At 43.9% G+C, this 21,934-nt stretch overlaps 1 protein-coding gene across 2 annotated transcripts in view; it reads right to left on the bottom strand.

Moving 5' to 3' along the window:
* Positions 1 to 16,436, bottom strand: part of FANCC (FA complementation group C) — a 213,779-nt gene extending 197,343 nt beyond the window's left edge. Inside the window, exon 1 of one of the 2 annotated variants that reach the window (XM_025360357.1) lies at positions 16,251 to 16,436. The gene's annotated coding sequence lies outside the window, so the exon portion shown is untranslated. The remainder of the gene's footprint in view (positions 1 to 16,250) is intronic. The other variant, XM_025360356.1, reaches the window with a different exon arrangement.
* Between the last annotated feature and the right edge of the window lie 5,498 nt (positions 16,437 to 21,934).

The raw sequence follows: 21,934 nt of genomic DNA, 5'->3' as shown, positions 1-21,934 counted from the left end.
TTTAATGAATTTGCAAACAATGCCTTGAATGCAGAGCCCAGCTTTAGGAGAGCTGCCCCCACGAAGTGGAGAGAAGGGGCCACTGGCCAAGCCTAGTTTCATTCTGGTAGGAAAAAAACACGAGTTTTAAAGAAAAATGGAAAGGTCTGAACCCAGCATCACTATTCACTAGTTCATTCAGTGCGCCAGGGCAAATGATGTGAAATTTCTGAGTGCCAACTTCCCTTCTCTTTGGGAGTGAAACAGAACCTACCTCAAAGGGCTGTTTTGAGGATTCTTGAGAACGGCTCCCACCTACAATGACACAGCCTGGTGGGGTAGGTTCCAGGGAGATCAGTGACCCTTCTGACCAAAATTATACTTTCTGTCATCTGAGGAAATAATCTGTTTCGAGAAATTCCAGAATGTAGGCTGCGTTCAGTGACCTGCCTTCAGCCTGTGAATCCTCAGACTCACCAGTGCTCAGCAGAGCAGTGGGGTTCTGACAGCTCCGTCTAAAGCACCTGTGCCCACCTCTTCTGGGAGAGAGCACAGCAACATTCAGCACAGCAAACCAGAGCAGCCCGGCTCACACATGAAGGCCTGCTTCCTGCCATTCTCCGTCCTACAAACATATCAGAAAGCCCAGTAGGGGTAGAAAGCAGCTCTTCTGAGGGCCATACTGCAGAAGCATGGCCAGATGAATAGCATGATCACTGCAGACACAGTTATAGACTCAGTATGCATATGACACTTTGGCAGAGTTCACATTATAATGGTTGTTTACTTCTTAGTGTAGTTTTAAAACCTTGAAGATGTCCACTACAAATTCTAGTATTCCTAAGTATGTCTTGAACCTGAAAAAGTTCAGACCCACTGGATTAAAAAAAAAGAGAGAGAGAGAGAGGGAGAGGGAGAGGTGTAAGGCAAGTATCCAGAACAGAGTTGCAGAGCCAGAATTTCTGCAAGGATGGAAAGGTTCTGGCTCTATCTGTCCATCCAATACTGTAGGCACCAGCTAGCTACATGTGGCTTCTGAACACGTGCAATATGGCTAATGCACCTGAGGAAGTGAATTTTGAATTTTATTTATTTTTTTTTTTTTTGGAAACGGAGTCTCGCTCTGTTGCCCAGGCTGGAGTGCAGTGGCCGGATCTCAGCTCACTGCAAGCTCCGCCTCCCGGGTTTGCGCCATTCTCCTGCCTCAGCCTCCTGAGTAGCTGGGACTACAGGCGCCCACCACCTCGCCCGGCTAGTTTTTTGTATTTTTTTTTTTTAGTAGAGACGGGGTTTCACTGTGTTAGCCAGGATGGTCTCGATCTCCTGACCTCGTGATCCGCCCGTCTCGGCCTCCCAAAGTGCTGGGATTACAGGCTTGAGCCACCGCGCCCGGCCTGAATTTTATTTAATTTTAATTAATGTGAATTTAAATAATCAAATGTACCTACTTACTATAGCATTGGTCAGCACAGATCCAGAACCCCGGGTTAATAACTTGTGCTAACTCACAAAGGGTGATATGCAGATGAGTGAGCTAAGCAAACAGTCCAAAAGGAAAACACACATGCACACCAGCACCATGTTAATATTCTCCTGTAATGCATGCAGTTCACCTTGATGAAGCTGTGGTGCTAGCTTGACCTCAACCTGTCTTAGTCAGCTTAGGCTGCCATAACAAAATATCACATATGTGGTGGCTTAAATAACAGAAATGTATTTTCTCACAATTTTGGAGGCTGAAAAGTCCATGATCAAGGTCCTGGCCTTTTAGGTCCCGGTGAGAGCCCTCTTCCTGACTTGCATGTAGCAACTACCTGTGTCCTCACACGACCTCTTCTTTGTGCTCATGTTGGGAGAGATCTCTCTCTACTTCTTCTTATAAGGCCACCAATCCTATCGGATTAGGACCCCACCCATATGACTTAGTTTAGCCTCAATCCCTCCCCAAAGGCGCTATCTCCAAATACAGTCCCACTGGGGGACACAGCTTCAGCTTCAACTTATGAATGGGGGAGGGGTGGACACAATTCAGCCCATAACATAACCCTTTACTCTTCCTTGACTAGCTTTCTTGTAACGAGTTCCAATATGGAAGGGAAGATATAATCAATAAAAATTTTCTCAGAACGAAAAGACAGGAGTTTCCAGATTGAAAGGGCTGACCAAGTGCCCAAGAAAACGGATGAGGAGAGATCCACACCAGGCACATCATCAAGAAACTGTAAAAACACAGGAGGGTAGAAGGAAATTAAACAAGGCCTCACAATTCTAAAGGAAAATGATTTTCAATCTGGAATTCTATATCTAGACAAACTATCAATCAAATGTGACTAGAATAACTTCACATTCAACAGGCAGCGACTAGAACTAATTCACCTCCCATACATTCTGCTTTAGGAAGATACTAAATCATCTGCTCCACACCAAGAGGAGGGAGAAAACCAAGAAAGAAAATACAGTAAACAGAAGACCCAATATCAAGAAAGGATAGAAGGATGAATGACAGTGAAGGAAAATTCCAGGGCAACTGCAAAAAAGTTTTTAAACAGGGAAGGGAGGGGTTCTTTGTATCTGCCCAGTTTTCTTCTCAAAATATAACATTTTTAAAACGCCAAAAGAATTCCAAGAAACCTCTACAACCTCTTTAATTTTTCTTTTAAAAAGGGGGCCAGGAGTGGTGGCTCAGCCTGTAATCCCAGTACTTTGGGAGGTTGAGGCAGGAGATCATTTGAGCCCAGGAGTTCAAGACTAGCTTGGGCAACATGGGGAAACCCTGTCTCTACGAACAATGGAAAAAAAAAAAAAAAAGGTGAGCATGGTGGCGTGCACCTGTAATCCCAGCTACTTGGGAGGCTGAGGCACAAGAATCTCTTGAACCTGGAAGGCGGAGGTTGCAGTGAGCCAAGATCATGCCACTGTACTCCAGCCTGGGCAACAGAGCAAGACTCCATCTCAAAAAAAAAAAAGGAAAACAGAAGAAATAAGGCAGAGGTGAAAGCAAAAGATGCAGTCTATTGTGTCCTTTATGCTGATGGGAACAGCCAAAGTTCCTCTGAAAAAGGTATCACCATATCAACTATGTGCTTCCACAGTTACCAACTTTAGATTACAATATGGCACTTGACAATGGTTGGCTTCAATTCTCCTTACTAGAAAACTAACAAAATTTCAAAAGCAAGTTTAAACAAGAGAAATTCAACTGTCTTTTGATAAATGCTCTCTCTCTTTAATAGAGCACTGAGGATAGCTTACAAACAGTCACTTAATTGCTCTATTATCCAATTTAGAGGCCTCCCCAAAAATCCAACAAAAAAAAATTCAGTAAAGGCAAATGGGATATTTTAACGCAATTACTAATAAACAAGCAAACAAAACAAAACCACCCCACATGTACAGCCATGCACAAGAATCAGGCCAAAGCCCAGTTACCCAGCACTTCCAGTGGACCCCTGCATACTCTTAAATTTGACAAACATCATATAAGACTTAATTGGAAATCAGAGCAGAGAAAGTAACTTTAGAAATGACTATATGGCCAAAATGATACCTCACCAGATGTCCCACTAAGTGGAAACGAAGAAGAAAAAAAACAGATTAAGACTCGTACAGGTTTTGAATGCTTGTCCTAGCTTGTCTAGATGAAAGACCAGACCACAAAAAATGTGCTTCGAATCACTTTAGAATAAAATTATTTCCTTAACTGCAGCATTCTAAAATGTCACACTAATACAATCCTTAAAACAGCAACTATTTTTAGCATCCTTTTATTTTTTAATTGAACAATGCAATTGGATTCCATTAACAGTTAATTTTTCCCACCTTTAATTCTAACAAACTCATTTAAGTTAAATGACCATAAACACCAAAAGACTTATATTGTATTTCTGCATTCCTACAATTCAAAGGCAACAGGATCAAATGTTTTCAGGCTGTGAAAATACACGCCATACATCAGCTAAAAGTATATTTTATTCCAAAATTAGGAGTGAAAACAAAGCCCGCAAAGAAATGACTTCTCAGCCTTGAATTCGGTGGCATTAATATTAATGACAATCCCACTCATCTCAAAGGCATGTCTTAGAGTGTTTATGTTATGAAAACTGGGTCTGGAATGTCATCTTCAGTAAATTTGAAACTGTTTAACCTGAGGTTTTGCTAGATTTGTAACAGCTGCACTGGTGTTTACAACTGTAATAAGGTCTTGACAGCATGGCACTCCTTTACACATTTTTTAGATCTGGTTGGCACAAACATGTTGTACTGATCAACAAAAATGAGTTTGGTATCTCTCTATAGCTACATGTTTAGTCAGAATAAAGTTTTGTTTTGGATTAACATTGTACCATAAATGCATCAAGGACCCTCAGAAGTTTTACGGTACTGGTTACAGAAGAACAGGACAAAAACTTCCATTCATATACAAACATCTGGAAAATGACTCAGCTTGTGTTTGTGAAATTTGAATTTTGTTTGGGGAAAAGACATGCATATCAAACACACTGTGGATCTGATTTGCTTGCCGGCATTCGCTGAGGGTTTCAGGGCACGTTACCAGGCAGAAACTGGCTGGGCAGTATTCAGAGATTACATTGCCCCTAATGCCCCTATTTACACAGTAGAGAGACGCAACCAAAAGCCTGCGAGAGACTTGCGTAAGAATGCTTCAAGAGGAAGCTTCAGCCACCCCTGGACATCGAACTATTGGTGCAACCAAAAGAGCACCAGGCAGGAGTTAGTTTCCCTGGGTTACAGTCACCAGCCTTGCCGTTAAACTCAGTTTCCTTCAATGTGAACACTCCAAAGAGAAGGTATTATTTAAGGCAAATGTTTTCTGCTAAAATCAGTTGGGTTTGGGTAACCAGAAATACCCGGCTCTTTTGATGACTGAAAAGGTTATCATCTCATAACAATGAAGACACATTTAAAAGCTGCACACACGATTAACCCAAGAAGCTCATCAGCAGCCATCCTCTGGGTGATCTCTGGAGAATTCCTGAATTATGAGCCAAAGTAATTTTTTTTGAAAAAGCTTCATTCTATTTTTTCTTTTCTAATTTTTATTTATTTTTTTAGACGCAGGGTTTCCCTCTGTCACCCAGGCTGGAGTGCAGTGGTATGATCACAGCTCACTGCACCCTCAACCTCCCAGGCTCAAGCGATCCTCCCACTTCAGCCCCACAAGCAGCTAGGTCTGCAGCTGCATGTCACCACGCTCGGATAATTTTTGTATTTTGTGTAGAGACAAGCTTTCGCCATGTTACCCAGGCTCGTCTTGAACTTGTGGGCTCAAGTGATCCGCCCAGCTCTGCCTCCCAAAGTGCTGGGATTACAGGTGCTCAGCCCTATTTTTCTTTTTTTAAAATGCTTATCTTACCTTAGCACATATGGTTATTGTGAGAATCCCACAAAATCTACACGAAAATACTTTGGAAAGTACAAAGCACTTTTAATAGGGTCATTACCCAAAGTAATGTTAGAAATAAATTAAGAAACCAAAAGAAGTAGTTTAAAAAAAATGCTTATAAAACCAAAATCAACAGAACAAAAAGCTCTGATTTATAAAGGGTATATAGTATCTTACTGCTCCAGAATAATAATAATCTTTTCTACAGATAAGAAACTTAGAAGTCACCAGAGAACCCTGATTAGTGCAGTAATTTCCCAAGTATGACAAATTTGTTCTGATCTGTCCACTTTTTTCTAAGTGTTAGTTTAACAACTGAATGCATTTCAAAATTATTCAAAACTTAGTAAATTACTTTAGACAAAGGTCATAAATTCGAATGTCCACAACAGATAAGTTAAATGACTAAGCAATTAGACAGGCTTGTGGCAACTCAAAAACAGCACTGTCCACAAGAAGACAGCCAGGGGGTATAGCTCAGTGGTAGAGCATTTGACTGCAAAGAAGACAGTCAGGATTTCACTCCTGCCAGTTGCCGCTGGAAGGGAACTCAGACTTGGAGTTGCCCGACTGCCTGTCTCAGTCTGTTTTGTGCTACTATAGGAGAATAGGTGAGACTCAGTGATTTACAAATAACAGAAACGTACCAGTTCCCAGTTCTGGAGGCCGGGAAGTCTAAGACTGAGGGGTCACATCACAATGGAAGGCATCACACAGTGACAGAGCACCAGAGGGCCAAACTTGCTTTTATAACAAACCACTCCCATGATAACAATATTAATCCATTCATGTTCATCAGTAATACCTCAGTAACAATATTTTTAAAATAATACATAGTCATTTCGTCATAGCCACTTTGGCCACAAAACAACATAGCCTAAAGTGGTTCTGACCAAGTACCAGAATATTTTCAAACACGTGTCCTATTTTCACCATTTTGCCTCAAAAATAGATAATTTCTTAAAAACTCAAATTATTTTTAAATTAAACAACTTCGGCTTTAAATTTTAAAACTTAGTTGTTTTATTTTTAAATGAAACAACTGCTCGTGTGTGTGTGTGTGTGTGTGTGTGCACGCGCACAATGGCCCAATCTCAGCTCACTGCAACCTCTGCCTCCCGAGTTCAAGCGATTCTCGTACCTCTGCCTCTCAAGTAGCTGGGATTATAGGCACGCACCACCATAACAGGCTAATTATTTTTGTATTTTTATTAGAGACAGGTTTCACCATGTTGGCCAGACTGGTGTCTAACTCCTCACCTCAAGTGATCCACCCACTTTGGCCTCCCAAAGTCCTGTGATTACAGGCAGGAGCCACCTTGCCCAGCTGACCTGCATCCTTGATCACCTGGACTCAATTGATCCACCTGCCTCAGCCTCCCGAAGTGCTGCGATTATAGGCATGAGCCACCACATCCGGCCTAGACTTAAATTATTTTAAAACCAAAAAGACGTAGTACAATTTTAGGCAAACATTAGATGAGTACAGCACACACGTGTAGAACTAAATAAAGATACCGGAAACTCTGATATAATGAAACAAATTTCTAGCTTTTAATACCTTCAAAGGAATGTCACTACCAAAATTCGAGATATTTTTAATGGCAGGCACAGTGCCTGCCTCATGCCTGTAGTCCCAGCTACTCGGGAGGCTCAGGTGGGAGGATCACTTGAGCCCAGGAGGTCAAGACTGCAACGAGTTATGACTGCACTACGGCACTCCAGCCTGGGGGACACAGTGAGATGCATCGCTAACAAAGAAAAAGATACTTGTATTGCACTTTTCTTCCTTACAACTTCAGACTATAATAAAACTGATTTTAAGATAAAATAAAATCAATCATATTATACCATTTCATATAAAAATATTTGCATGTTACTCCTAAAACTGGCTGCATAGTTTCAAAAAGTCACCACTAATCAAAATACTTATCATCAAGTAAAACTTTCAGTAGCTTTGACAATTTTTTAGCATAATGACTAAAAAGTCGAATGGTACTAGTCAGAATCAGAAACATAAGATATTCTTTTGGGTGCCAAATACTGCAGAAAATACTACGTCATAAACAAAATGCATGCTGTTACACCACTAATACAGGGTTACTCACTTTTATGGCCTATGATTAGAAATTCCTAGCTAACAGCTTCAAGCAAAAGCAGCAATTCGATATCATTTGTACAAATCTATGTTTTATATAGTGTTTTATTATAACCTTTGCTATGTAGCGGTAGATAGGTGAAGGAATCATTACAATCCATGTTGGACAAGGTCAGGTTTGGGTACACCAAATTCAGAAAGCTAGGGCTAAATATAACTGATTCCTTCAGACAAGTGTCTTACCAATCAATTACAATGTATAATCTGCATATATTGTAAATTACCAAATACACACTAAGAATTACAAAATTATACTATATCACCTAGGATGCCTTTGGTTTCTAGTAATTGAAAACCCAACTCTATTCATCAAGATAAGCTAAGCTACGATGTAGTAACTTTTTTCTCATACTGTATGTCCAATATGTTACGTGGGACATACGTGTTTGTGGGGTGGGGCCGGTGTTCTACTCCACAGTCACTCATGGATCCAGCATGACAGGTGCTCAGACATCTCAACACCTAGCCTCTATAATCACCACCGCAAAAAGGAGAGACAGCTAGGTCAGGAATCTGCTACTAAATGCTTCTACCTGGAAACAACCTGCTTAAAACCTATTGGCTAGAACAATCACAATGTCCTACCTAGCTGCAAATGAACTGGGAAATGTGAGGGAAGATATAAATATTTAGTAAGCATTAAATGTCCCTGCTGCACCAAGCAAAACTAGCTAAAACAATAACAGGAGGCCAGGCATGGTGGCTCACACCTCTCATCACAGCACTTTGGGAGGCCCAAGCAGGAGGACAGCTTGAGGCCAGGAGTTCAAGACCAGCCTAGGCAACATAGCATGACCCTGTGTCTACAATAATAATAATAATTAATTAGCCAGACACTGTAGTGCACACCTGTAGTCCTAGTTACTCAGGTGGCTGAGGTGGGATGATTGCTGGAGCCCAGGAGTTTGAGGCTGCAGTGAGCTATGATCATGCCACTGCACTCCTGGTTGACAGGGCAAGACCCTGTCTCAAAAGAGAAAAAAAAGGGGGGGGGGGGAATTTGTTGGTTCAAGAAACTGGCAAGTCCAAAAACAGAGCAGACTTCACAGTTGATCTATCTCTCCATCCTGCTTCCCTCATGATAGCAAAACAGCTTTAGCCATTACAGAAGTCACATCACATCCATACCACCCAAAAATAGAGTACATACTTCTGTTCCAGCATTCCAAGTAAGAGACGGACCTCAGATATATTCAGACTAGACTTGCTTGAGCTTATGCCCAACTCTAACCCATGACTGTGACAAATCAACAAAACAGACTCCTTAAACCCATCAAAGTCCACCCCCAGGAGCTAGAGGTAGGATCAGTGTTCCCCAGAGCCCACACAATCGGGACTACTAAACCCCCAGGAGCTAGAGGTAGGATCAGTGCTCCCCAGAGCCCATACAATCGTGACTACTAAAAGAAAATCTAGGGTATGTTACGACAGAGAAGGGAGAAAAGGATGCTGGCACTCAACAGACATCAATGCAGTTATATAATAAAAAAGAATATACCCTAAAGAAGTTGGTTAAGAGTTGTGGAAACAGGCATATATACGTAAGGCAATAATATGAACTGCAGTGCACAAGGACAGAGGAAAAGTCATTATGCATAACCACAAATGGTCATCAATAAATAAGGAGTTGGCCAGGCGTGGTGGCTCATGCCTGTAATCCCAGCACTTTGGGAGGCCGAGGCAGGCAGATCACGAGGTCAGGAGATCGAGACCATCCTGGCTAACACGGTGAAATCCCGTCTCTACTAAAAATAAAAAAAATTAGCTGGGCGTGGTGGCAGGTGCCTGTAGTCCCAGCTACTCAGGAGGCTGAGGCAGGAGAATGGCGTGAACCCAGGAGGTGGAGCTTGCAGTGAGCCGAGATCGTGCCACTGCACTCCAGCCTAGGAGACAGAGCAAGACTCTGTCTCAAAAAAAAAAAAAAAAAAAAATCAGGAGTTAACAAGGAAATCTGTTGAGTACTGCAATTGAATGTACAAGCATAATTACAAAAATAGGATTAGGCTAAGTAAGAGGCCTTATAATGTGATTGCTTTAAATAAACAACAACAACCAACAAAAACAAAATGACAACAAAAAGGAACCAGCCCCATAGGAAGGTGTTGGAAGTCACTAAGGTAAATGGCACCTCTAAAATCTTACAAAAGAAACAAAAGTGGCTGGCAAGTCCATACCTTTGAACGGACCCAGGTAAAGAAGGAATCACAGACAAAGTCATAGCCCCCCCCCCCACCACCTTTTTTTTTCCCCCAGAGATAGGGTCTCACAATTTTGCCCAGGATAGACTTGAACTCACAATCTTCTAGCCTCAGCCTCCCAAATAGTTGGAACTACAGGTGCACAGCACTGCACCCAGCCAAATTCATACTGTTTAAATAAAGTCGCCTCTGAATCTGTGTGTGTGTGTGTGTGTGTGTGTGTGTGAAAAACCGCAGCCTCAAACTGTCTTACGGGTAGTCACCAGAGTAACAGATCTCAGATTCCACTAAAATAGCTAAATGTACATAAAATGTTTATATTATACATAAAATGTTTCTGAATTACAAAAGCGTCATTGGGGCTCTAGAGGAAAATGAAAACACAAGTCCCAGAAATCTGAAAAAAGAAAAACAGGGGTGAAAGATAATGAGAAGTATAGTCACATCTAGTCAGGTCATCTGGGAACCTTCCACTGGATGCCATAAGGCCAACCACAGTTCTAACCTGTCCTCTTCTCCCCTCCTAATTCCTGACCCCACTTTCCATGATAATCTGTTTCTAATTTGCAAAGGCATGGAAAGGCAGTTTCATCACTTCATAAAAGCCTGACACGCTCTCACACAAACGTGTCTTTTGCCACGTGGAAGTGGGAGTAACCTTAGGATTAACTTTCACAATTCAAGAAAATGAAGAGACTAAATACTCTCACCACTCGTGATTTATTGAGGAATGTCAGAGCAAAGGTGATAAATCAGTCTGGGTCCAGTCAGTAAAAAGAAACCGCATAATAATTTGAATAAAGAAAGTCAACTATAAAGAGTTATTGCTGCTGTTGTCATTTTTTTCTTTTTAGAGAGAGGATCTCACTCTCGCTTAGGCTGGAACACAATGATATAATCATGGCTCCAAGCCGCCTCGACCCCCTGGGCTCAACGATCCTCCCACATCAGCCTCCGTAGTAGGTGGAACTACAGGCACGCACGCACACACCACCACTCCCAGATAATTTTGTGTTTTCTGTACAACAGGGATTTTGCTATGTTGCTCAGGTTTGTCTCAAACTCCCAGTCTCAAGTAATCCTCCCAAGTCCTACGGCCTGCCAAAGTGCTGGGATTACAGGCATAAGTCACCATGTCCAGTCAAGAACTATTCACTGTAACAGGACTGGAGTAACAAGGTGTTGGCTAGTCAGAAGTAAACAGAATTCTACAAAACAGAGGAATAGCAGATATAAGAAGCCACTGCCCCTAGGGCTGAGGCGGGTGCCCTAAGGAAAAATACCCGCTTCTTCCCAGAAAGGGGACCAAGAACTTTTTGGAGGGAGCACAGCCATGGCTCACTGAATAGGAGAGAGGTCTCTGTGGGTGCTGCACCAGCACAACTTGCTAGAAAACCACCTTTGGTAACCTGCCAGAAATCCATCCTCTAGGGCGCCAGGAAAAGGTGTTCACAGGGAGCTGTCCCACAGAGACTCAGTTACAAAATTGCTTGAAGGGGATGCTGGGGCACACAGCTGACCACTGGGCGCGGCTGATCACAGCGCACTACAAGAGCCTGTACTGGGGAAGATGCGCACCACAGAAGCCGGCGCTGCAGAAGCACCTATGCCAAGGACCCAGCGCTGGAGATGTGCACACGCCTGCGAACAGGCGCTGGGGCGGCACCCAAGCCCGGCAGCCAGCGCTGGGGAAGCGGCACACCCCAGGGAGGTAGCGCTGGCAAAGCACACTCACCAGGAGTGGGCGCTTAATTAAAAGCCCGCACACACTCCGGGAGCTCAGCACTGGAGAAGCGTCACGTGTGTACATGGGAACCAGTGCTGGAGAAAGTGCGTGGGAGCTGGCGTTGGAGAAGGCGCGCGCGCACGTGCACAAGCTCGCTCTGGAGGAGTCACGGCCACGCGCGTGTACGACAACCTGCACTGGAGAAGTCACATGCACGCGTGCACTGGAGAAACTGAATTTGTAATTTTAAATTTCACTATAAAGAAATATCCACGGCTGGGCGCGGTGGCTCAAGCCTGTAATCCCAGCACTTTGGGAGGCCGAGACGGGCGGATCACGAGGTCAGGAGATCGAGACCATCCTGGCTAACACGGTGAAACCCCGGCTCTACTAAAAATACAAAAAATTAGCCGGGCGTGATGGCGGCGCCTGTAATCCCAGCTACTCGGGAGGCTGAGGCAGGAGAAAGGCGTGTACCCGGGAGGCGGAGCTTGCAGTGAGCCGAGATCGCGCCACTCACTCCAGCCTGGGAGACAGAGCGAGACTCCGTCTCAAAAAAAAAAAAAAAAGGAAATATCCATGAACTGATGACTTTGTGAGTGAATTCTATCAAACATTTAAAGGAAAAAATACCAATCCTTCACAAATTCTGAAAAAATAGGAGGGAACACTTCCCAACTCATTCTAAGATGCCAGTATTACGATAATACCAAAGCCAAAGACATCGCAAGACAAAATATTACTAATATTACTCATGAACATAATACAAAAATCCTAAACAAAATATTACTAAACCAAATCCAGCAATACGTAAAAAGGGTTATATAACACGACCAAATGGGATTTAGAATGCAAGGTTAGTATAAATACACGAATCAGTTAATAAATCATATTGATAAAGGAATAAAACCAGTCATCTCAATAGATGCAGAAAAGCAACATTTCTAACATTTGTTCACAAGAATTCTCAACAGTCTAGTAATAAAAGGAAAATCCTTCAAGCTGATAGAGTGCATTTATGAAAAACTTAGTTAATATCGTATCTAACAGTAAAAGATTAAATGTTTTCCCCCTAAGATGAGAAATAAGTTAATAATATACACTCCATGTCTATTCAGCAAACTGCTGGAGGGTCGAACCAGGCAAAAAATAATCAGGCAAAAAAGAAATTAAAGGTAGCTACATGGAAAGAAAAGAAGTAAAACTGTCTTTATTGGCATGATGCCGTATGTAAAAAATCCTCTGTAATTCACAAAAAACTGGAAGTAATCATCAAGTTCAACAACGAAGGTTGTAAGATACAAGATTAATAAATCAAGTGTATGTTTATATACTAAAAACAATCCATAATGAAATTTTAAAAATAATTCGGCTGCTCGGCTGCTCTGTCTATGGAGTAGCCATTCTCTATTCCTTTGCTTTCTTAATAAACTTACTTTCGGCCGGGCGCTGAAAGCAAGATTACTGGGTTACAAAGATTACAAAGTGCTGGGATTACTCACATCTGTAATCCCAGCACTTTGGGAGGCCAAGGCGGGCGGATCACGAGGATCATGAGGATCACGAGGTCAGGAGATTGAGACCAGCCTGGCCAATACGGTGAAACTCTGTCTCTACTAAAAATACAAAAATTAGCAGGTGCTTGTAGCCCCAGCTACTCAGGAAGCTGAGGCAGAAGAATCACTTGAACCTGAGAGGTGGAGATTACAGTGAGCTGAGATCATGCCACTGCACTCCAGCCTGGGCAAACACAGAGGGACTCTGTCTCAAAAAAAAAAAAAAAAAAAAAAAAAAAAACAAACACTTGCTTTCGCTTTATCGATTAAAAAATTTTAATGAAATTTTAAAAATTCAATTCACAACACCATCAAAAACACTTCAAAATTAATTTACAAAAGGGCAAAATTTGTACACTGAAAATTACTAAATATTGCTGAGAGAAATTAAAGATCTCAACAAATGGAAAGAGATTTCATGTTCACGGTGAGATGGCAATTCTCCCCCAAATAGTTATGCAAAATTAAATGCAATTCCTACAAAGTCTATCACAGCATGGTTTTTTGAAAAAAATGACAAATTGATACTAAACTTTATACGGAAATGTAAGGAACCCTGAACAGCCAAAAGAATTTTGAAAATGAAGAAAAATATTAGATAACTTATACTACCTTGATATGAACTTATAAACATACACTTGATTTATTAATCTTGTATCTTACAACCTTCGTTGTTGAACTTGATGATTACTTCCCGTTTTTTGTGAATTACAGAGGATTTTTTACATACGGCATCATGCCAATAAAGACAGTTTTACTTCTTTTCTTTCCATGTGGATACCTTTAATTTCAAAACTTACTATAAAGCTGCCATAATCGAGACAGTGTGATGCTGATATAAAAGGCATACAGGCCTCTTGCCCTCAGTCCCGTATTAAACTTGAGTTAGAAGATGCCAATCTCAAAATGAAGGCAAAACCATTGCCTGCTAGCCCCCAGTCCAACTTCGGTGGCCAATCTGAATTATCATTTTTTTTTTCCAGACACGGTCTCAGTCTGTTGCCCAGGGTGGAGTGCAGTGGTGCAATCACAGTTCACTGTGTCCTCGACCTCCTGAACTCAGGTGATCCTCCACCTCAGCCTCGGGACTAGCTGAGACCACAGCCCCACTCACTATGCCCGGCTAATTTCTTAACTTTTTGTAGAGACAGGGCTCTCTCTGTTGCTCGAGCTGGACTCGATCTCCTGGGATCAAGTGATCCTTCCACCTCAGCCTCCCAAAGTGCCGGGATGACAGGCATGAGCCACCATGCTCTGCTTGTTATCTGAATTGTCTTTCCTTCTCCACTTTTGCATTTTTATTAAAACACTGCAAAAATTGAATGTACTTCTCCTGTCTGTATTCTTTCACATTAAATCACTCAAGATCCATAAACAAGACAGAGAACACACATATCCCAGTCTAAAATAAAACTTTTTAAAATCATTTGGCGCTCATTTCCAGCCTGATTTGAGGCCCTACCACTACCAACTTGGAACTACCACCCATGTGAGTTTCCTCTGGCTCTCTCCATGGCCCAGATAATCAATCCAACTTTCTACTGGACAGGCTGGTCTCCCTGTAGCTGGTTTTCATAAACACGAAATTCGTATAATTGTTATTGGAACTACTAGCTGAAATATGGAACTCGTTAAAAGTGCCATTTATTTTCAAATGTACATGCACAGTTGCACATACAGGCAGCAACACATCCTCCACATCCAGCCAATCAATCAAGTTAATGCTTTTTATTAGAGAACAGAACAAAAAATACCAATATAGAGCCTGCTTGTCTTTTCTGAGGTCTTGGTAAATGTTTTTCAAGAAATCAAGAGAAAATATGACCGGATAAAGCAAAAATAAATTCGAATGTATAATATACAAAGTATAATTAGTCCAATTCTCAAGAAGCAGGATCTTTTACTGGGGGTAGTGAGCTGCTGAAAAAGACCTCTGATATATCTAGGAAAACAAATTCTTTTTTGATGCAGCCTTTCTTGTGTATGAATAATGTATATGAGTGCTTATTTCCAGGTGACTCTGGTACAGCACATTACATTGAAACACCAATTTAAGTTTAACGTATAAAGTCGCAATGAACATGTTTTCTATCTAAGCTTATGTAATGAATGATCTCAACACATGGTATGAATTCTATCGCTTGTAACAACCCTTGAGGGGAGTAAGAAGAAAACGATCTGTCTGAGGGCATATCACTGACAGTGATTGACAGCCACAAAGAGCTGAAGTTGGGTGGCCCGAAAGTGCTCTGCTCATTTGATAAATGCTAAGTCAAATCACATCACAGTTTAGATGCATTAAACGGGGCACAGGTTAGAATAAAACCAGGTGCCGGGGGGGGGGGGGGAGGTTTCCAAGTTTCACATTAGAACAAAAGTCCAGGCACATACAGGTCTTTGCTAGAAAACTCCTTGGCCTCTTCCCTGAAGATTCTGGTGCCCAATTTCCCATGTTACAAAACTCCAAATCTTTTCCCCCATTCGCTGCACCGGACACGCAAGATTACAGAGGGTTCGTAGTTGCAAACGCACCCGCCTAAAAAATTTAAAAGAGCAAAACCAACCAACAAACAGCACCTGAAAAATCTCTCACGGGCTTCGAAGGAGATGTGGCCTGGCGTCCACAAAAAGAGCGAAGGGCAGACACTGGCCCCCGCGAACCCGCCTCCCTCCGGGAAGGAAAGGCGCAGGGCGGGAGGGGAACACCGCGCCCCTCCCGGCGCCCCGGCGACTCGGGCTGGGGGGCAGGGGTGCGAGGGCCGGGGAGGACGAGGCCCGCCGTCGAGGGCGACCGGCTCAAACGGGCGAGCTTTTCACGGCTGCCACGGGTCCGAGGCGGAGAAATTCACCTTCGCTCCTGTCCTTCGAAGAGGACATAGCTGCCCGCGCTCAATGAACAAAAACCACCAAAACGCCGCTCCCGGCTCCCGCCTCCCCGGGGGCTCCCTCCGCGCGACCCCAGCGCCGGCTCCCGCCCCGGCTCGCCCCGCCCCGGCCCCGCCCCGCCCCGCGGGCTGGCACCGCCCGCCACCTCCCGCCTCAGCCTCAGCCCCGGCCTCAGCCTGCGCCGGCGGGAACCCCTCTCGCCCACCGCGAGGCCCGCCGCGCCCACCCGCTCTCGCGAGCCTTCCCGCGCCCCTCGCCGCCTCCTCCCGCTCCGCCGCTGACGTGTCGGCCAGACCCCCGGGGAAGCCTCCGCCCTCGCCGCCTCCTGCGGCCTGCCGCTTACCGGGTGGTCCTCGCGGGAGCTGCTTCAGCAGTTTGGGCAGCGGCGGAAAGGAAGCCACCGCCCGGGACCTGTGGCTTGAAAATTTGGCTTTGCCTCGGATTGGCTTTTTGTTTTGAGGGTTTTGGAATTTTCCCGCGGTGGCTCGGCGGCGGGGCTGCGCGCGCACACGTGTGAGCGGTGCATTCTGGGGCCTGGCGAGCGGCCCCGCGCGCTCCCGCGGCCTCGCGGGAAAATTCCGACGAATCTCGGGTCCGTGGGGCGGGGCGGGCGCGTCCGGGACGCTGGCGGAAGTGGGCCCGGCTGGGGCGGGCGCTGGGTGCGCGGAGTCGGTACCGCTCGGGTGTTCCCGGGCTCGCGAGGTGGCCCCGCGGGGAGCAGCGCCCGCGTAGAAGGGGCGCTGGCTTCTTCCATGGTCTGTTCAAAGTGTAGGGGAGATAAAACGGAAATTACTTCTTTGGAAGAAAAGTTGAGTTTTTGTCAACGGGGTAAAACCTCTAAAGATTGTCTAACTGCGTTCTCAACGACACCCACAAAAAAGCCATCTTCAGTTAATGATTTCCCCGGCCGCGCGTCAGTTCCATCCAGTGTGTGGTCGGGTTCAAGTCAGTTCAACGCTGCACTTAAACCACCCAAACAAATACTAATAGAATTGTCTCCAAACTCCCGTTTATGACAATGGCATTAGCTTGCCTTGGTGAATTCTCTTTTCAACTAGAATCTGACGAATTAAGCTTTAAAATGCCTTAAATCAATGCCTCATAACCATAAATCATAATCATAAAACTACAGCTTGGGCCGGGCGCGGTGGCTCACGCCTGTAATCCCAGCACTTTGGGAGGCCGAGGCGGGCGGATCACGAGGTCAGGAGATCGAGACCATCCTGGCTAACATGGTGAAACCCCGACTCTACTAAAAACACAAAACAGCCAGGCGTGGTGGCGGGCGCCTGTAGTCCCAGCTACTCGGGAGGCTGAGGCAGGAGAATGGCGGGAACCCGGGGGGCGGAGCTTGCAGTGAGCTGAGATCCGGCCACTGCACTCCAGCCTGGGCGACAGAGGGAGACTCCGTCTCAAAACAAACCAAAAAACTACAACTTCACATATACGTTCAAAAACACACTACAGGTGGGGTGCGGTGGCTCACACCCCTAATCCCAGCATTTTGGGAGGCCGAGGCAGGTGGATCACCTGAGGTCAGGAGTTTGAGACCAGCCTGGTCAACATAGCAAAAAACCGTCTCTACTAAAAATACAAAAATTAGTGTGTACTCCCAGCTACTTAGGAGGCTGAGGCAGGAGAATTGCTTGAACCCAGGAGGTGAAGGTTGCAGTAAGCCAAGATCGCACTACTGCACTCCAGCCTGGGCAACAAAGCGAGACTCCGTCTCAAAAAACACCACCACAAAGCTATGTGTGCTTGTAATAAAAATAGCTCTCAAGTATTTAAACACTTCCAACTATTCCTATGGTGAAGAAATACCCATTTTACCAATGAATACTTTCAATTCAGAGACTAATTTGCAGAGGTTATACATTTGTAAGTGATACAATAAGTATGTAGCATAGCGGTAGCAACAATCTTTTTAAGAATTAAAGGTAGTTACAAAAAGGAACCGATCCAGAGGTTGAGACAAAACTGGCAGAATCTGCAACTGCATTAAGGAATTCGGTGTTTAAATCCATTCTTGAAACTATTCCCTGCCAGTTAAGGAAGTCCGTGCTTTTTGATTGTTTTTTAATTTTAGATTCGGGGGCGGGTACATGTGCTTGTTTGTTACATAGGTATATTGTGTAATGGTGGGGATTAGGCTTCTGGTGTACCTGTCACCCAACTATTGAACATTGTACCCAATAGGTAATTTTTCAGCCCTCACCCCCCTCCCACCCTCTCCCTTTTTGGAGTCCCCAGTGTCTTGTTATTCCCATTCTTATGTGCATGTATACCTATCGTTTGGCTCCCACTTATGAGAACATGCAGTATTTGATTTTCTGTTTCTGAGTTTGCTCACTTAGGATGATGGCCTCCAGCTCCATCCATGTTGCTGCAAAAGACGTGATTTCATTCTGTTTTACAGCGGAGAGGTCGATGCGTTTCTGATGTGTGCATAGTGTGACGTGGATAAATCAAAAGCAAGTCCTGGGTAGGGAGATACATGCCTGAGGGGCACACATCGTGGCACCTTGACCATGAGAAAGTCACCTCTGTGGTAACAAATCGAGAGTGAGCTAGTGTTTAAGTTCTGCATTTACCAGCAAAGAAAGCAAGTCAAGTATGTATTTCTTTAGAGAAACTCGATTTTGGTACCCACATCCTTTTACATATTTGCTGAAAAATCATTTTTAGTGTTTGTTAATGATTGATGTCTTGCCATATCCCAATTTTCTGTCTTTTTAGTTCAGTGGTTAATAAAGAATTGCTAGGCTCATCCAACTTTGCAGTATATGACATGACACCATGTTTAGGCCTCATTTAGACCTAAATGGGAAGCATACATAGCATAAAGATCCAAACTTAAATTTATAGGGATTCATTTTGCCTGGCATTCATATACATGGAACTATCTTTAAAATATTTTAAGCAATAATGAGATGTTCACTTTGTAAAATGCCCGGAAAGTTTCCAGAGAAACAGATATTTCAATACAAACCCTCTTTTTAATTGAATCATAAAATTGATTATGGGTGATCCGGTGTGTGTGTGTGTGTGTGTGTGTGTGTGTGGGTGTATGGGGTTTGATTTGTTTGAGACTGCGTCTCACTCTCACCCAGGCTGAAGTGCAGTGGTGCAAACACAGCTCCCTGCAACCTCGACCTTCTGCGCTCAAGCAATCCAATGGCCTCAGCGGCACCCAAGTGTTGGAGTTACGGGCGTGGGTCACCGCCTCAGCAGCACCCAAGTGTTGGAGTTACGGGCATGGGTCACCGCCTCAGCGGCACCAAAGTGTTGGAGTTACAGGCGTGGGTCACCGCCTCAGCGGCACCAAAGTGTTGGAGTTACAGGCGTGAGTCACCGGGCCCACATATGTGTTATTCTGAAACACAGTTTTGGTTGCAGAGTATAGAACCCAATCACAAATCATGTAGCAAAAATGAAAAATGGCCCATTTAGGTGAAAATTATTACATTGTTTACATTAAATCTTTACATTCTAGAGGAAAACAACACAATTGGCTGAGTGCTGCCAAGTTCCTGACATTATCAAACCTTCCTTCAAAGTTCAACAAACAGAATCAACTGTCTTAGAATCCACGTTGTGGAAACCATTGCACCAAGACTCCTACTTCCAGAATTAGTTCAGACACCACCCACCTGGTTTCCAGTCCTTATTTGGCACCCCAACATTTAACATTATCTTTTCTTTCTTTCTTTTTTCAAATTTTTTTTCTGAGACAGAGTCTCACTCGGTGGCCCAGGCTGGAGCGCAGTAGCATGATCTCAGCTCAGTTCACCGCAACCTCCGTCTGCCTGGTTCAAGCGATTCTTGTGCTTCAGCCTCGCGAGTAGCTGGGATTACAGGCACGTGCCATCACGCCCTTAACACTATCTTGTCCATGGCTTTGATATTTGCCTCTCGTGCCTCAGTTGTGAATAATGCATGTTGAAGTTCCAGGCACTGGGCTAACTCCTTAGCCTGGGTTATTTCCTTTGATTCTCACAGTGATCTTATGTAATCCACAGTGGTAATACTCTACGTTCACGGATACAGGAACTCACGCACAGAGCCATCTCTTCTAGTGGAGGGTGGAACCTGACTTCAACTCCATTCACAGTGGCTTCGTACTTACAGTGTTCTTGCTCCTGGCCGGGCTGATGACTTGGAGATAGGGCACAGGGTGAGGTGATCCCAGAGGCTTCTACACTCTCATCACCACATTACTTTCCCATTAAAACATTCCCACTGAGGAAATGTCAGTTGAATTAGAGAAGAGAACAATGAGAATTTTTTTGTGTGCCAGAAACACTTTAAGAAATGGAGCAGATAATAGTGCAGGGCTTTGATCTGCCACCCCGAAGGGGAATAGGCCAAGGAAGGGATGGCTACAGGGATGGAAATTCATGGAAAAGGGAAATGTATTATAAATGCTGCAGGGAATCTGCCCCTTCTACCCCTGACATGCTCACTCCCTAGGCTCTGCTGAAAGAATGCACCTAGGAGGACATGGTTGTACTAGAGCCTCCATTGCTAGCCACAGCTAATTGAACCAGGGATGGTAGCCTGACCCTAGCTGAACCAATCAAACTATTGCTGGGGAATTTGGAATTGCAACACTGAGAGACTGTAACACCTCTATACAACAGGAGCTAAAGCCCTCATGCCAACTGGAGTTACGGGGGAAAGAAAAAAATGTAAGTAGCAAAGAAAGTTGGCTGGCAGAGAAAAGCAAAATGAGGTTGAAAGGCTATTATTTATCCTGTGAGCGAGGGGAGCTTCCATTCCTTATTTTTTATTTTTAAGCCCAATTTTAAGGTAAACTGACTATATATTTTTTTCTGTTCTTAGTGGTCCACAAGATTCCCCCACATCCTTGCAACAATCACCCCTTTACCTATGCTGACTTCAGTGAGTTTCTCTCCCTCACTGCAAAGCAAGCCCTGACTAAGAACCTGGAGGTGGCAGCTCTTCACTGTGTCACTGGGCATCAGCACTTTGACTGAGTCTAATTTAATTGATAAATTAATCAATAGACACCTAATGCGAGACTACTATAGGGAACAAAAAATAGCTTTTCCGTACCCATCCTAGGTTCATGGCTGAGGCCTCCATGATAAAAGACAGACTAACAAGAGCAAAGCGCAGATGTTGCATGTAAGTTTCCCATGACATAGGAGCCTTCCTAAGGACAGGAAGACCCAGAGCAGCTGTTAAACTGGTGTGTTTCTATGCCGGGTTTCATGAAGAGTGACAGTTGTGGGGAGATATAGTTGAACAAAGATGGGAATAAACTGGGGGGCAATTTAGCAAGGCGTATTTGTTCAGATTTTTCTCTGTAACCCTTCAGTCTTCAGAGATAAGAAAGTACCTTTCCTGTGGATTTAGGTACTGTGGATATAGGCAGCACTTCTTACATGAGGGTCTTAGGACCTGCTTCATGGAAAGTTCAGAAAATCGTTCCAAGGTTTTATCACCTGCATCAGGAGAAAGGAGAGGAGAGAAGGTGAGAGTGACCTTCCAGCTTCTGCCACGTTGTCAAATGTCAACATGCCATATTTAGGAGTGGCATGTTCTGCACACAATCACTACCAAGCATAAAGCACAAAGCTAGGCTGTATGAAAGACACAGATCTAAGTATTTTAGAGTTAAAAGAAAGCAGTTGTCGTCTAGAATTTTGGATTTGGAGTGGAGGGGGCCAGTAAAATGTCCATAATATTAGAAGTTAACAGAGTCAACAACTTTTTATTTGGTCAAGTAAAGACCTTAGGAGAAAAAAGTCTGCCATAATTATAATTTCATTTTTTAAGAAATGTATTATTAACTTTAAGATGAAGGGAAAAAGTCTCAAAGAGCAGTCTTCTAAATTGAATAAGTTTTATTTCATGAAAAACTCATTACATTGTTTTTATTCATCTCATTTTACCACTTCCTCCCCTTGTTAGTATCAGAACACTGCTTTTATTTAGCATGGCAATGTGCCCAATAAAAGGGACCACCTTCCCCAGACTCCATTCTGACTAGGGGTGGCCAGC

Source organism: Theropithecus gelada, chromosome 15 (assembly GCF_003255815.1).
Source record: "Theropithecus gelada isolate Dixy chromosome 15, Tgel_1.0, whole genome shotgun sequence".
NCBI lineage: Eukaryota > Metazoa > Chordata > Mammalia > Primates > Cercopithecidae > Theropithecus > Theropithecus gelada.
Note: the sequence above shows the minus strand (reverse complement) of the source record. Positions and strands in the feature narration are given on the sequence as shown.